General features: G+C 41.0%; 1 pseudogene; it reads left to right on the forward strand.

Moving 5' to 3' along the window:
- The first annotated feature begins 349 nt into the window (after positions 1 to 349).
- On the forward strand, positions 350 to 2,299 carry LOC100583735 (annotated as a pseudogene).
- The last annotated feature ends 11,671 nt before the right edge of the window (positions 2,300 to 13,970 follow it).

Raw genomic sequence — 13,970 nt, forward strand, 5'->3', positions numbered from 1 at the left:
AGACTCTTTCTTAATTAATTAATTAATACTTACTAATTTATTAATTAATTAATTTAAGTTAACTGACTTGGGACTTTACAGCAGTGCCTGTATTACTGTTTGAACAACCAACAGGTAAGAATCTTGAGGGAGGGCATCTTTAGAGTGTTGCCTACCACATAATGTGAGTTCAGTGTGCTCCTGGTTCTGAGATGCTGGGATTCACACACATTTTAAGGTTTTTAGATGCAAGGAACACAGGCTTGTTTAAGGAAAGTTAAATAGGATACACATGATACAAGAAGTGGTCTCACAGTTCCGAGTCCAGCGGGGGCAGTGGGAGCGATGACAGTCTGAGATGGTAGGAGCAGTTGTGTGAAGATGGAGTTTCCCGGAGGAAATGACAATTACCTGACAATCACAGGGCCTTCACACCCCTTCCTGTCAGGGGCCAAGACATTCCATATACCAAGCTTGGGTGAGGAGGAATTTGAAATCCTACCCATCTCCTTGGATTCTGATCCCTCATTGGCTGTCTCAGATGTGGTTGACCACTTTGACGACCTGGCAGACCCTTCCTCTTCACAGGATGGCAGTTCTTCAGCCCAGTATGGGGTCCAGACATTGGACATGCTCTGTGGGCATGACTCATGGCTTGATGGAGCAAGGCGGGGGCTCCTCGGTGGAGGCTTGATCATGGACTTGAACCACTCTATAGGAACTCAGTATAGTGCCAACCCACCTGTTACAATTGATGTACTAATGATGGACATAACATCTGGCTTGATGGGGCATCACCAGTTGACCACCATTGATCAGTCAGAACTGAGTTTCCAACTGGGTTTGAGCTTAGGGGGTGGCACCATCCTGCCACCTGCCCAGTCACCTGAAGATCGTCTTTCAACCATGCCCTCACCTCCTAGTTCACTTCACGAGGATGGTGTTGAGGATTTCCGGAGGCAAATTTCCAGCCAGAAGACAGTGGTGGTGGAAGCAGGGAAAAAGCAGAAGGTCCCAAAGAAGAGAAAAAAGAAAGATCCTAATGAACCTCAGAAACAGTTTCAGCATATGCTTTATTATTTTGTGATACACAGGCTGCCATCAAGGGACAGAATCCTAATGCCACTTTTGGTGAGGTTTCAAAAATTGTGGCCTCCATGTGGGATAGTCTTAGGAGCAAAAACAGATATATAAGAGGAAAACTGAGGCTGCCAAGAAAGAGTATCTGAAGGCACTGGCTGCTTACAAAGACAACCAGGAGTGTCAGGCCACTGTGGAAACAGCGGAATTGGATCCAGCACCACCATCACAAACTCCTTCTCCACCTCCTATGGCTACTGTTGACCCAGCATCTCCAGCACCAGCTTCAACAAAGCCCCCTGTCCTGTCCCCATCCATTGTTGTTAACTCCACCCTTTCATCCTATGTGGCAAACCAGGCATCTTCAGGAGCTGGGGGTCAGCCCAGTATCACCAAGTTGATTATTACCAAACAAACGTTGCCCTCTTCCATTACTATATCTCAAGGAGGGATGGTTACTGCTATCCCAGCCACAGTGGTGACCTCCTGGGGGCTCCAACTAGGCCAAACCAGTACAGCTACTATCCAGTCCAGCCAACAAGCCCAGATTGTCACTCAGTTAGTGCTGCACGCAGCAGCAGCAGCTGCTGCTGTTGCTTCTATGCAACTGCCTCCACCCCGACTACAGCCCCCTCCATTACAACAGATGCCACAGCCCCCGACTCAGCAGCAAGTTACCATTCTGCAGCAGCCTCCTCCACTCCAGGCCATGCAACAGCCTCCACCTCAGAAAGTTCGAATCAATTTACAGCACATCAAGAATGTGCCTCCACTCACTTTGAAAATGCAGACTACCTTAGTCCTACCAACTGCGGAAAGTAGTCCTGAGCGGCCTATGAACAATAGCCCTGAGACCCATACAGTGGAAGCAACTTCTCCTGAGACTATCTGTGAGATGATCACAGATGTAGTTCATGAGGTTGAGTCTCCTTATGAGATGGATGTTGAATTGGTGAGTGGGTTTCCTGTGGCACTCTCACCCCAGCCTCGATGTGTGATGTCTGGTTGTGAGAATCCTCCCATTGTGAGTAAGGACTGGGACAGTGAATGCTGCAGCAATGAGTGTGTGGTGAAGCACCACAGGGATGTATTCTTGGCCTGGGTAGCCTCTAGAAATTCAAACACAGTGGTGTTTGTGATATTGTCCTTCCTGTTCTCCAAGCCAGTGAAGAGTTATCTGCTGGGAACATGTCCAAGAGCCTGTTTTTGAAACACAAGCTGGGCTTCTGGTAGTGCCTGATCACAATCCATGATGGCGGTTCATGTTTCCCCCTTTTCTCCCTTCAGCAGAGGCCAGGCTGTGGAGCAGGGCCACTGAACTTGCTGTAATCTGGAGATGCTTTTTACACAACCACAAGCAGAAATGCCAGTGGTAATAGCAGAGGAAAGGGTGAAGGGAGTATGGGCAAGCAAAGTATAGACATGGTAGGGGTGGTGGTGGGGTTGAAGAAACTTGTCGGTATAATTGTCATAGGACTTGCCTAAAATATTATTAAAATGACAGGAGTGTACTCAGCTTTGAGCCTAGGGAAAAAAAAAGAAGTGGTCTCACATGAAAATCGAAGACCAGAAACAAATATGGAAACTCACAGCAGGAGCGAGTGAATCCTTGCTTGGGTGATTTGCCATTAACAAAATTTATGCAGTCTCCTTGATTGTATTCTTTCTATATTTCAAGTTTAAATTTCTAGAGTTCTGCTTTCATTTAGGATGTAAAACATCATAAGAGAAATGGCTGTCACCCTAGCAATTGGAAAAAGACAGAAAATCCACAAACTTTTCATGAGCCCACAGAAGAGGTAAGGTTACGGGGCAACCAAATAAATTAAATTCCAAAGAATTACAAGCCCCTTCAACGAGAGAGAGGACATGCAAACTCTTTTGCCATTGGCAGAGTATAGGAAAAAGAGATGACCACCACATAAGCCAGTTAGAAGAAATTAGCTGAAAGTTTAGTAGATTCTTAAAAGCCAATTGTGGACTAAAGTATCAGCTTGAAATAACTGACAGTCCAAGACACAAGAGGATTTTGCCCTAATTTACTAGCTCATTTTCACTGCCCTCCACTAGAGGCTCATGAGAAAATCTAGAGATGAATAGGCATGCAGGAGGTCATCAGTGGAACAGGCACAGAGAAAATTTTCAGTTGCCCCTGCGCAAGAGATATGAACTCTACCCAGCTACGTGGCTCCTTCTGTCACCGAAAGCAAAAGCCTGAAATTACTGGAGATAAGGCAAGAATTCTGTTGCTGCTAGTTGATGACTAGAAGCAAAGGCCCTCTGGCCCTGAGAAAAAGCAGGGAAAACTCTTGGACTCAGGATCCTGCACTGGTATAAGGAAAAGTACACTACTTCTGGGAACAGGCAGGAAACTGTTTTCTATCCATGGCCCAGTGACCCACAGATCAGAGTTCAACAGACACTAGGAGAAAGGGTAGGCAAGAAACACTGATGAGGCTTCGTTTCTGAGACCCAGGCATGCAAGTCTGCCTAAAATTGAAACTATGTTAGGAAAATAAAAATTCCCTCTTCCCAAGATAAACCTAGTCCACAATAATAAGCAACAGTATTTTACCACTGAAGAAGGATAAAGAACATGGAAACAGACTCCCCCGCCACCACCGTGGTACAGATATGAAAGGAGCAAAGAAAGCTGAGGATAGAGCAGGAACAATGAGAAAAACAAAACAAAACAAAAATGAAAACCTCCACTATCCCACGCCTGCCCCACTCTAAGCACAAAGAAGCATCAGCCCACCACTGAGGAAATTCAGAGCTAGCACTGCAATGAAGATAATGAGAGCAACAATAAAACCCAAACCCAGTGTGTGTCTGCCTACACTAACTCAATGCCCAACATAACAGCCAAGCAAAAGAAAATGCATGTCCTTTTCCAGGTGTAAATATTATTTGTCTCAGCTTCTATCGTTCTTCCACAAAGGATGTCCAGCATTCACTTAAATAGTAGGAGACTTTAAAAGCATGCAAAAACAACCCATTGTCAAGACATAAAGCAATTGACAGGACCAGACTCAGAGATGACCCAGATGTTGACAGTATCAGACAGAGATTTTAAAATCACACTGATTAATTTTGAAATTTAATAGAAAATGTGGACAGCACGCATGAACAGACAGGGAGTTCAGTAAAGACACAGAAACTATTTTTTTCTTTATTATTATTATTATTATACTTTAAGTTTTAAAAGAGTCAAATGGGAATGCTTAAAATAAATAAACACACATACACACATAATATCAACAGTGAAGACTTCACTATATGAGCTTATCAGTAGGCTGAACACAGCTGAGAGAAGAATTGGTGAATTTGAAAATAGATCAGTACAAGACAGAAAACTAACAAAGACATTCAGGCCCTGAACTCTACATTTGACCTAATGGGCCTAACAGACATCTATAGAACTCTCCAACTATAAACAACAGAATATACATTCTTCTCATCCGCACATGGCACATGCTGTAAAATTGACCACATAATCGCCATAAAACAACCCTCAGCAAACTAAAACAAAAAACCAAAATCATGCCAAACACACTCTTAGAACATGGTACAAAAAAAATAGAAATTAATTCTAAGAAAATAACTCAAAACTGTACAATTATATGGAAATTAACTGATTTTCTACTGAATGACTTTTGGGTAAACAATGAAATTAAGGCAGAAATAATTAAGTTATTTGAAAAAAATTAGAACAAAGATACAACATACCAGAATCTCTGGGACACAGCTAAAGCAGTGTTAAGAGAGAAGTTAATAGCACTAAACACCCACATCAAAAAGTGAGGAAGATATGAAATTAACAACCTAACATTATACCTAGAGAAACATGAGCAAACCAACTCCAAAGCTAGCAGAAGGCAAGATGTAACCAAAATGAGAGCTGAACTGAAGGAAATTGAGATGTGAAAAATCATACAAAAGATCAATGAATCCAGGGGTTTCTTATTTGAAAAGACAAATAAGATTCACAGACCACTAGCTAGACTAATAAAGAAAAAAGAGACGAGATCCAAATAAATACAGTCAGAAATGAAAAAGGGGACATTACCACTGACCCCACAGAAATACAAAAAAAATGTTCAGAAACTACTATGAACACCTCTATGCACACAAACTAGAAAACCTAGAAGAAAAGGATAAATTCCCGGAAACATACAACCTCTCAAGATTAAACCAGGAAAAAATGGAATCCCTGGACAGACCAAAGTAAGTTCCAAAATTGAATCAGAAATAAAAGGCCTACCAACCAGAAAAAGCCCAGAACCACATGAATTCATACCCAAATTTTACCAGATGTATAAAGAAGAGCAGACACTGTTCCTACTGAAACTATTCCAAAAAATTAAGGGGAGGGATTCCTTCCTAACTCATTCTCTGGAACCAGCATCATCCTGATACCAAAACCTGGCAGAGACACAATAGCAAAAAAGAAAACTTCAGGCCAATACCCTTGATGAACATACATGCAAAAATCCTCAACAAAATACCAGCAAACTGAATGCAGCACCAGATCAAAACCTAAGCCATCACAATCAAGTAGGTTTATCCCTGGAATGCAAGCTTGGTTTAATGTATGTAAATCAATAAATATGATTCATTTCATAAACAGAACTAAAAACAAAGATCACATGATTATCTCAATCAATGCAGAAAAGGCTTTCAATAAAATTCAACATCCCTTCAAGTTAAAAACCCTTAACAAACTAGGCATTGAAGGAACATACCTCAAAATAGTAAAAGCTATCTATGGCAAACCCACAGCCAATATCATACTGAATGGGTAAAAGCTAAAATCATTCCTCTTGAGAACTGGAACAAGACAAAGATGCCCACTCTCACCACTCCTATTTAACATTGTACTAGAAGTCTTAGCCAAAGTAATCTGGCAAGAGAAAGAAAAAGAAGGCATCCAAATAGAAAGAGAGGAAGTCAAAAAATCTGTGTTTGGAGACAGTACGCTTCTATACATAGAAAATCCCATAATCTGTGCCCAAAGGCTCCTAGATCTAATAAACAACTTCAGCAAAGTTTCAGGATACAAAATCAATGTACAAAAATCTGCAGCATTTTATACACCAACAATGTCCAAGATGAGAGACAAATCAGTAACACAACCCCATCCACAATAGCCACAAAAAGAATGAAATACCTAGGAATACAGCTAACCAGAGAGGTCAAAGGTCTCTACAACAAGAATTACAAAACACTGCTCAAAGAAATCAGAGAAGACACAAACAAATGGAAAAATATTCCATGGTCATGGATAGGAAGAATCAATATTGTTAAAATGGTAATATTGCCCAAAGCAATTTACAGATTCAATGCTATTCCTATCAAACTACTAGTGATATTCTTGACATAACTGGAAAAAAACTATTTTAAAATTCATATAGAACCAAAAAAGAGCTCAAATAGCCAAGGCAATTCTAAACAAAAAGAAAAAGGGTGGAGGCATCACATTACCTGCCTTCAAACTATACTACAAGGCTACAGTAACCAAAACAGCATGGTACTGATATAAAAACAGACACATAGAACAATGGAAAAGAAAAGAAAGCCTAGAAATAAAGCTGCACCCCTACAACCATTTGGTCTTCAACAAAGTTTACAAAAACAAGCAATGAAGAAAAATTACTGACATGGTTTGGCTCTGTATCCCATCCAAATCTCACTTTGAATTGTAATAATCCCCATGTGTCAAGGGCAAGACAGGTGGAGATAACTGAATCATGAGGCGGTTTCCCTTATGCTGTTCTCCTGATAGTGACTGAGTTCTCACAAGAGCTGGTGGTTTTATAAGGGGCTTTGCCCTTTGCTCTGCACTCATTCTCTCTCTGGCTGCCCTGTGAAAAGGTGCCTTCCACCATGATTGTAAGTTTCCTGAGGCCTCCCCAGCCATGCTGAACCATGAGTCAATTAAACCTCTCTTCTTTGTAAATTACCTAGTTTCAAGTATGTCTTTATTAGCAGCATGAGAAAAAACTAATACAACTTCCAATTCAATAAATGATGCTGAGACAACTTGTTAGCCATATGCAGAAGGTTGAAGCTGGACGTCTTTCTTACACCATACAAAATTCAACTCAAGATGGATTAAGACTTAAATGTAAAACCTAAAATTATAAAAAAAAAAAAACTGCTAGATAACCTAGAAAATACCATTCTGGACATCAGCCTTGGCAAAGATTTCATGACAAAGACTCCGAAAGTAACTGCAACAAAAACAAAAAATTACAAATGGGACAAAATCAAACTAAAGAGCTTTGGCACAGCAAAAGAAACTATGAACAGAGTAAACAACCTACAAAGTGGAAGAATGTATTTGCAAACTATGCTCTTGATAAAGGTCTGGTATCCAGAATCTATAAGGAACTTAAACAAATTTACCAGTTGTTAAAAAAAATGCCATTAAAAAGTGGCAAGGGACATGAACAGACATTTTTCTTTTTTTTTTTTTATTTTTTATTTTTTATTTTTTTATTATACTTTAGGGTTTTAGGGTACATGTGCACAATGTGCAGGTTTGTTACATATGTATCCATGTGCCATGTTGATTTCCTGCACCCATTAACTCGTCATTTAGCATTAGGTGTATCTCCTAATGCTGTCCCTCCCCCCTCCCCCCACCCCACAACAGTCCCCGCAGTGTGATGTTCCCCTTCCTGTGTCCATGAGTTCTCATTGTTCAATTCCCACCTATGAGTGAGAACATGCGGTGTTTGGTTTTTTGTCCTTGCGATAGTTTACTGAGAATGATGTTTTCCAGTTTCATCCATGTCCCTACAAAGGACACGAACTCATCATTTTTTATGGCTGCATAGTATTCCATGGTGTATACGTGCCACATTTTCTTAATCCAGTCTATCGTTGTTGGACATTTGGGTTGGTTCCAAGTCTTTGCTATTGTGAATAGTGCCGCAATAAACATACGTGTGCATGTGTCTTTATAGCAGCATGATTTATAGTCCTTTGGGTATATACCCAGTAATGGGATGGCTGGGTCAAATGGTATTTCTAGTTCTAGATCCCTGAGGAATCGCCACACTGACTTCCACAATGGTTGAACTAGTTTACAGTCCCACCAACAGTGTAAAAGTGTTCCTATTTCTCCACATCCTCTCCAGCACCTGTTGTTTCCTGATTTTTTAATGATGGCCATTCTAACTGGTGTGAGATGGTATCTCACTGTGGTTTTGATTTGCATTTCTCTGATGGCCAGTGATGATGAGCATTTCTTCATGTGTTTTTGGCCGCATAAATGTCTTCTTTTGAGAAGTGGAACAGACATTTTTCAAAATAAGACATACATGTGGTCAACAAACATATAAAAAAATGCTCAACATCACTAATTGTTAGAGAAATGCAAATTAAAACCACAGTGAGATACTGTTAGATGGTGTAAGATACCAGTCACAATAGCTATTATTGAAAAGTAAAAAAAATGACAGATGCTGGAAAGGTTCCAGAGGAAGGGGAATGTTTACCCACTGCTGGTGGGAATGTAAGTCAGTTCAGCCGTTGAGAAAAGCAGTGTGGTAATTTCTCAAAGATCTTAAAAAGAAGTACCATTTGAACCAGCAATTCCATTATTGGGTATATACCCCCCCAAAATATAAATTGTTCTACCGTAAAGACACATGTATATATATGCTTATCCCATATATGTTCACAATACATATATGTATGTTCATATATATATGTTCACATGTACATATATGCTCATCGCAGTACTGTTCACAATAGCAAAGACATGAAGCCAACTTAGGTGCCCATCAGTGGTGGATTAGATAAAGAAAATGCATATACACCATGGAATACTATGCAGCCATAAAAAAGAATGAGATCATGTTCTTTGCAGCAACATAGATGGAGCTGGAGGCCATGATCCCAAGTGAACTAATGCAGAAACAGAAAACCAAATACCCTATATTCTCACTTCTAAGTGAGAGCTAAACAATGAGCACACATGGACACACAGAAGGGAACAACAGACATGAGGCCTACTTGAGGATGGAAGGTGGGAAGAGGGATTACCTATTGGATACTATGCCTATTACCTGGCTGATGAAATAATCTATACACCAAACCCCTGCGACATGCAACTTATTTATATGACAAACCTGCACACATACCTCTGAACCTAAAATAAGTTTTTTTAAATGAATATGACCTTAGGATGGCTTTTTTTAATTATACTTTAAATTCTAGGATACATATGTTAGGATAGCTTTTACAACACAAAAGAATATACTCATTTTGTCCAAACATGGTAGTATTTTAATGACATGTTGAGCATTTTTATTTTGTTCATTTTTTATTAATTCTTCTTAGCATTAGAGTCTTTTGTTTCTTTCCTTTATTTTGTTCACCAGTCTATATATTTTTTAATTTATTGTATTGCTTTCCATTTCTCAACTGAAAAGTAACTACCATGGAAATGAAATTATATCTGTTCTGTACAAGGTTGTAATCCTTATACAGAGGATGAAAGTTATAGTTCTTGGTATATGTTAGGTGCTCACTAAATATTTGTCAAATAAAAAAATAGATCAGTAAATATTATTTAAATTGGAATGTAAAGAGCCAAAAGAGTTTTAAAAAAGAATAAGAGCTGCCAAAAGCTGCACAGCAATATTAAAATAACTAGACATATGTAATTGGATTACCAGAAGAAGAAAAGATAGAGAATGAAGCAGAGGAAATATTTAAAGAGATAAAATTCTGAGAATTTTCCAAAATTAACAAAAGACAAAAATTCACAAATCTAACAAACCTAGAAAATCTGCCCAAAATATAAATATCAAAAGAAGCCACACCTAGACATATCATAGTCAAACTGCTGAAACCAAATATTAAGACAAAATCTTCACAGTAGCCATGCATGGAAACAGGGTAGCGTGGAGGAGATATAACTTACAGAGGAAAAAAGACAAAAATTACAAAAGACCTCTTGTCAGCAACTATAAATTAGGAGACAATGACACGAGGTGGGTGGAGGGGAGGGAGAGTTAACTGAATGTATTAGGGTTCCCTAGAGGGACAGAACTAAATTGTATATATATATGCAATGCTTTGTGGAAACCATGTGTATATATATATATATATATATATATATATATATACACACACACACATATATATACACATATATATGTACACATATATACACACATATATACACACATATATATGTACACATATATACACACACAGACGCACACACACACATAAAAGGGAGTTTCTTAAGTATTAACTTACACGATTGCAAGGTCCCACAATAGGCTGTCTGCAAGCTGAGGAGCAAGGGGAGCCAGTCTCAAAACTGAAGAACTTGGGGTCCAATGTTTGAGGGCAGGAAGCATCCAACATGGGAGAAAGATGCAGGCTGGGAGGCTAGGCCAGTCTCTCCTTTTCACATTTTTCTGCCTGCTTTATATTCACTGGCAGTTGATTAGATTGTGCCGACCAGATTAAGGGTGGATCTGCTTTCCCCAGCCCACTGACTTTAATGTTAATCTCTTTTGGTAACACCCTCACAGACACACCCAGGATCAATACTTTGTACCCTTCAATCCAAAGAAGTTGACAGTCAGTATTAACCATCACAAGTCCACCCCTTTTCAACTTGAACCCACACACGTCTCCTGAGATCATACGTAATCTTCAAATAAAGACAATAAATACAACTATCCTTCGTACAACCAGAAACGTACCAATCCCCAAACCAAATACTATTACATAAGGTTAACAACACTTAAATGCTGATATGAAATCAATAAATCTTATGTCACATGATAAAGGAAAAAGAAACAAAATAAAGATTTTTTTTTAGTACACGCGTATACATGCACAAACATGTTTTTAGCAAAAGAAGGAGTAAATACTCATGACAATTACAGTCCCCATTTCTGCAGCTGGTCACGTGGTCATAGCTGGTATTTATGACAACCTTCTTCTACTGCCCTTTCTGCATTCCCTTTGCCTTCAGCAAGCACCTCAGCAGGTCATAGTTTTTTTCCTGGTGGAATGACCCAAACCTTCATTCATGAGGGGTCTGGGCCATTTGTAGTCCTGCCTGGATTGGGCTGTTGTAGTTTCCCATTGACCTTTATCACAGGGCATAGTAACACTAAGAGATGCCCCAGTGGATCTCCTGCATTCCATGCATACTCTTCCTTACCTCCATTGTGGAATAGTAGAGTGATTTCATCTTGATAGTCTTCATCAATTACCCCAGCCAACACGGTAACTCTCTTCTTAGCATGTTGACTTAAAAGTAGGAGGAGCCTAAAGTGTCCAGGTGGCAATCTTAACTTCCAGTTTAATGGAATCATTGTTATGTCTCCTGGTGGCAGGATTCCTCCCTCTGGAAGTAAGATCTCTAGGCCAGCAGAATGTAATGTCACAGGAATAGGAAGCAAAAATTTTGCTAGTGGATCACTAGGGGTTTTGCTGAGTGGTGCCACTTTCACTTCCACACCTTGATTCCTGGACCTGTGAATTCTGGCTATGGGAGAAACAGTACCAAATATTGGACACTGATTCAGAACATACATGGCCTTCTGAAGAACTTTGCCCCAGCCCTGTAAAGTACTGTCACCTAGTTGGCATTGTAATTGTGACTTCAAAAGGCCATTCCACCGTTCTATCAATCCAGCTGCTTCAGGATGATGGGGAACATGATAAGACCAGTGAATTCCATGAGCATGAGCCCACTGCCACACTGCTTTAGCCATAAAGTGAGTGCCTTGGTCAGAAGCAATGCTGTGTGGAATACTATGATGGTGGATAAGGCATTCTATGAGTCCATGGATGAGAGTCTTGGCAGAAGCACTGTGTTCAGGATAGGCAAACCCATATCTGGGGTAAGCGTGTATCCCAGTGAGGACAAACCTCTGCCCTTTCCGTGTTGGAAGAGGTCCAATATAAGCAACCTGCCACCGGGTAGATGGCTGATCACCCTGAGGAATGGTGCCATATTGAGGGTCAGTGTTGGTCTCTGCTGCTGGCAAATTGGGCGCTCAACAGTGGCGATAGCCAAGTCAGCCTTGGTGAGTGGAAGCCCATGTTGCTAAGCCCATGCATAACCTCCAACCCTGCCCCCATGGCCACTTTGTTCATGGGCCCATTGGGCAATGACAGGGGTGACGGAGGAAAGAGGCTAAGTGTTGTCCACAGAACAGGCCATCCTATCCACTTGATTATTAAAATCCTCCTCTGCTGAGGTCACCTGTGGGTAAGCACTCACATAGGATACAAATATCTTCACAGTTTTTGACCACTCAGAAAGGTCCATCCATGTACCTCTTCCCCAAATTTCTTTGTTATCAATTTTTTAATCATGCTTCTTCCAAGTCCCTGATCATCCAGCCAAACCATTGGCTACAGCCCATGAATCAGCATATTATTGCACATCTGGCCATTTCTCCTTCCAGGTAAAGTGCACAACCAGGTGCACTGCTCGAAGTTCTGCCCACTGGGAAGATTTCCCTTCACCACTGTCCTTCAGGAATGTCCTAGAGTGAGCCTGTAATGCTGCAGCTGTCCACTTTCGGGTGGTGCCTGCATATTGTGCAGAACCATCTGTGAAGCAGGTCCTAGTCTTCTCTTCCTCTGTCAACTGATCATAGGGAACTCACCATGAGGCCATTGGTGCAGGGTGGGGAAGAGAAGGCAGGAGTGGAGACCGCAGGCATTTGAGCCACTTCCTCATGTAACTTACTTGTGCCTTCAGGACCTGCTCGAGCCCGGTCATGTATATACTACTTCCATTTGATGATGGAATGCTGCTGTGCACAACCCACTTTATGGCTACATGGGTCAGAAAGCATCCAGTTCATGATAGGCAGTTAAGGTCACATGGTGACTTGATGACCCACAGTCAAATGTTCGGTTTTCACCAAAGCCCAGTAACAGGCCAAAAGCTGTCTCTCAAAAGGAGAGTAGTTATCTGCAGAAGATGGCAGGGTCTTGCTCCAAAATCCTAGAGGCCTCCACTGTGATTCACCTATTGGGTCCTGCCAAAGGCTCCGAACAGCATCCCTATCTGCCAGTGCCACCTCAAGCGCCATTGGATCTGCTGGGTCAAATGGCCCAAGTGGCAGAGCAGCTTGCACAGCAGGCTGGACCTGTTGCAGAGCCTTCTCTTGTTCTGGACCCCACTCAAAACTGGCAGCCTTTTGGGTTGCTCGATAAATGGGTTGTAGTAACACATCCAAATGAAAAACGTGTTGCCTCCAAAATCCAAATAGGCCCACTAGACATTGTGCCTCTTTCTTGGTTGTATGAGGGCCAAAATGCAGCAACTTATCCTTCACTTTAGAAAGAATATTTTGACAGGCCCACACCAATGGACCCCACAACACTGGACCCCCTTTTATTCAGGTAGAAAATTCCTGAATTTTAGTCAGATTTATTTCCCATCTTCTGACACGCAATATCTCACCAGTAAGTCCAGTGTATTTGCTACTTCTTGCTCACCGGATCCAATCAGCATAATGTCATCAATGTAATGAACTAGAGTGATATCTTGTGAAAGCAAAAAGTGATCAAGCTCTCTCTGAGTAAAATTATGACACAAAGCGGGAGAGTTGATATACCCCTGAGGTAGGACAGTAAAGGTATATTGCTGGCCTTGCCAGCTGAAGGCAAATTGCTTCTGGTGGGCCTTATGAACAGGAATGGAGAAAAAGGCATTTGCCAAGTCAGTGGCTGCATACCAGGTACCAGGAGATGTGTTAATTTGCTCAAGCAATGAAACCACATGTGATACAGCAGCTGCAATTGGAGTTGCCTCTTGGTTAAGCTTATGATAATCCACTGTCATTCTCCAAGATCCATCTGTATTCTGCACAGGCCAAATGGGAGAGTTGAAGGGGAATGTGGTGGGA

This window comes from Nomascus leucogenys, chromosome 18 (assembly GCF_006542625.1).
Source record: "Nomascus leucogenys isolate Asia chromosome 18, Asia_NLE_v1, whole genome shotgun sequence".
Taxonomy (NCBI): domain Eukaryota; kingdom Metazoa; phylum Chordata; class Mammalia; order Primates; family Hylobatidae; genus Nomascus; species Nomascus leucogenys.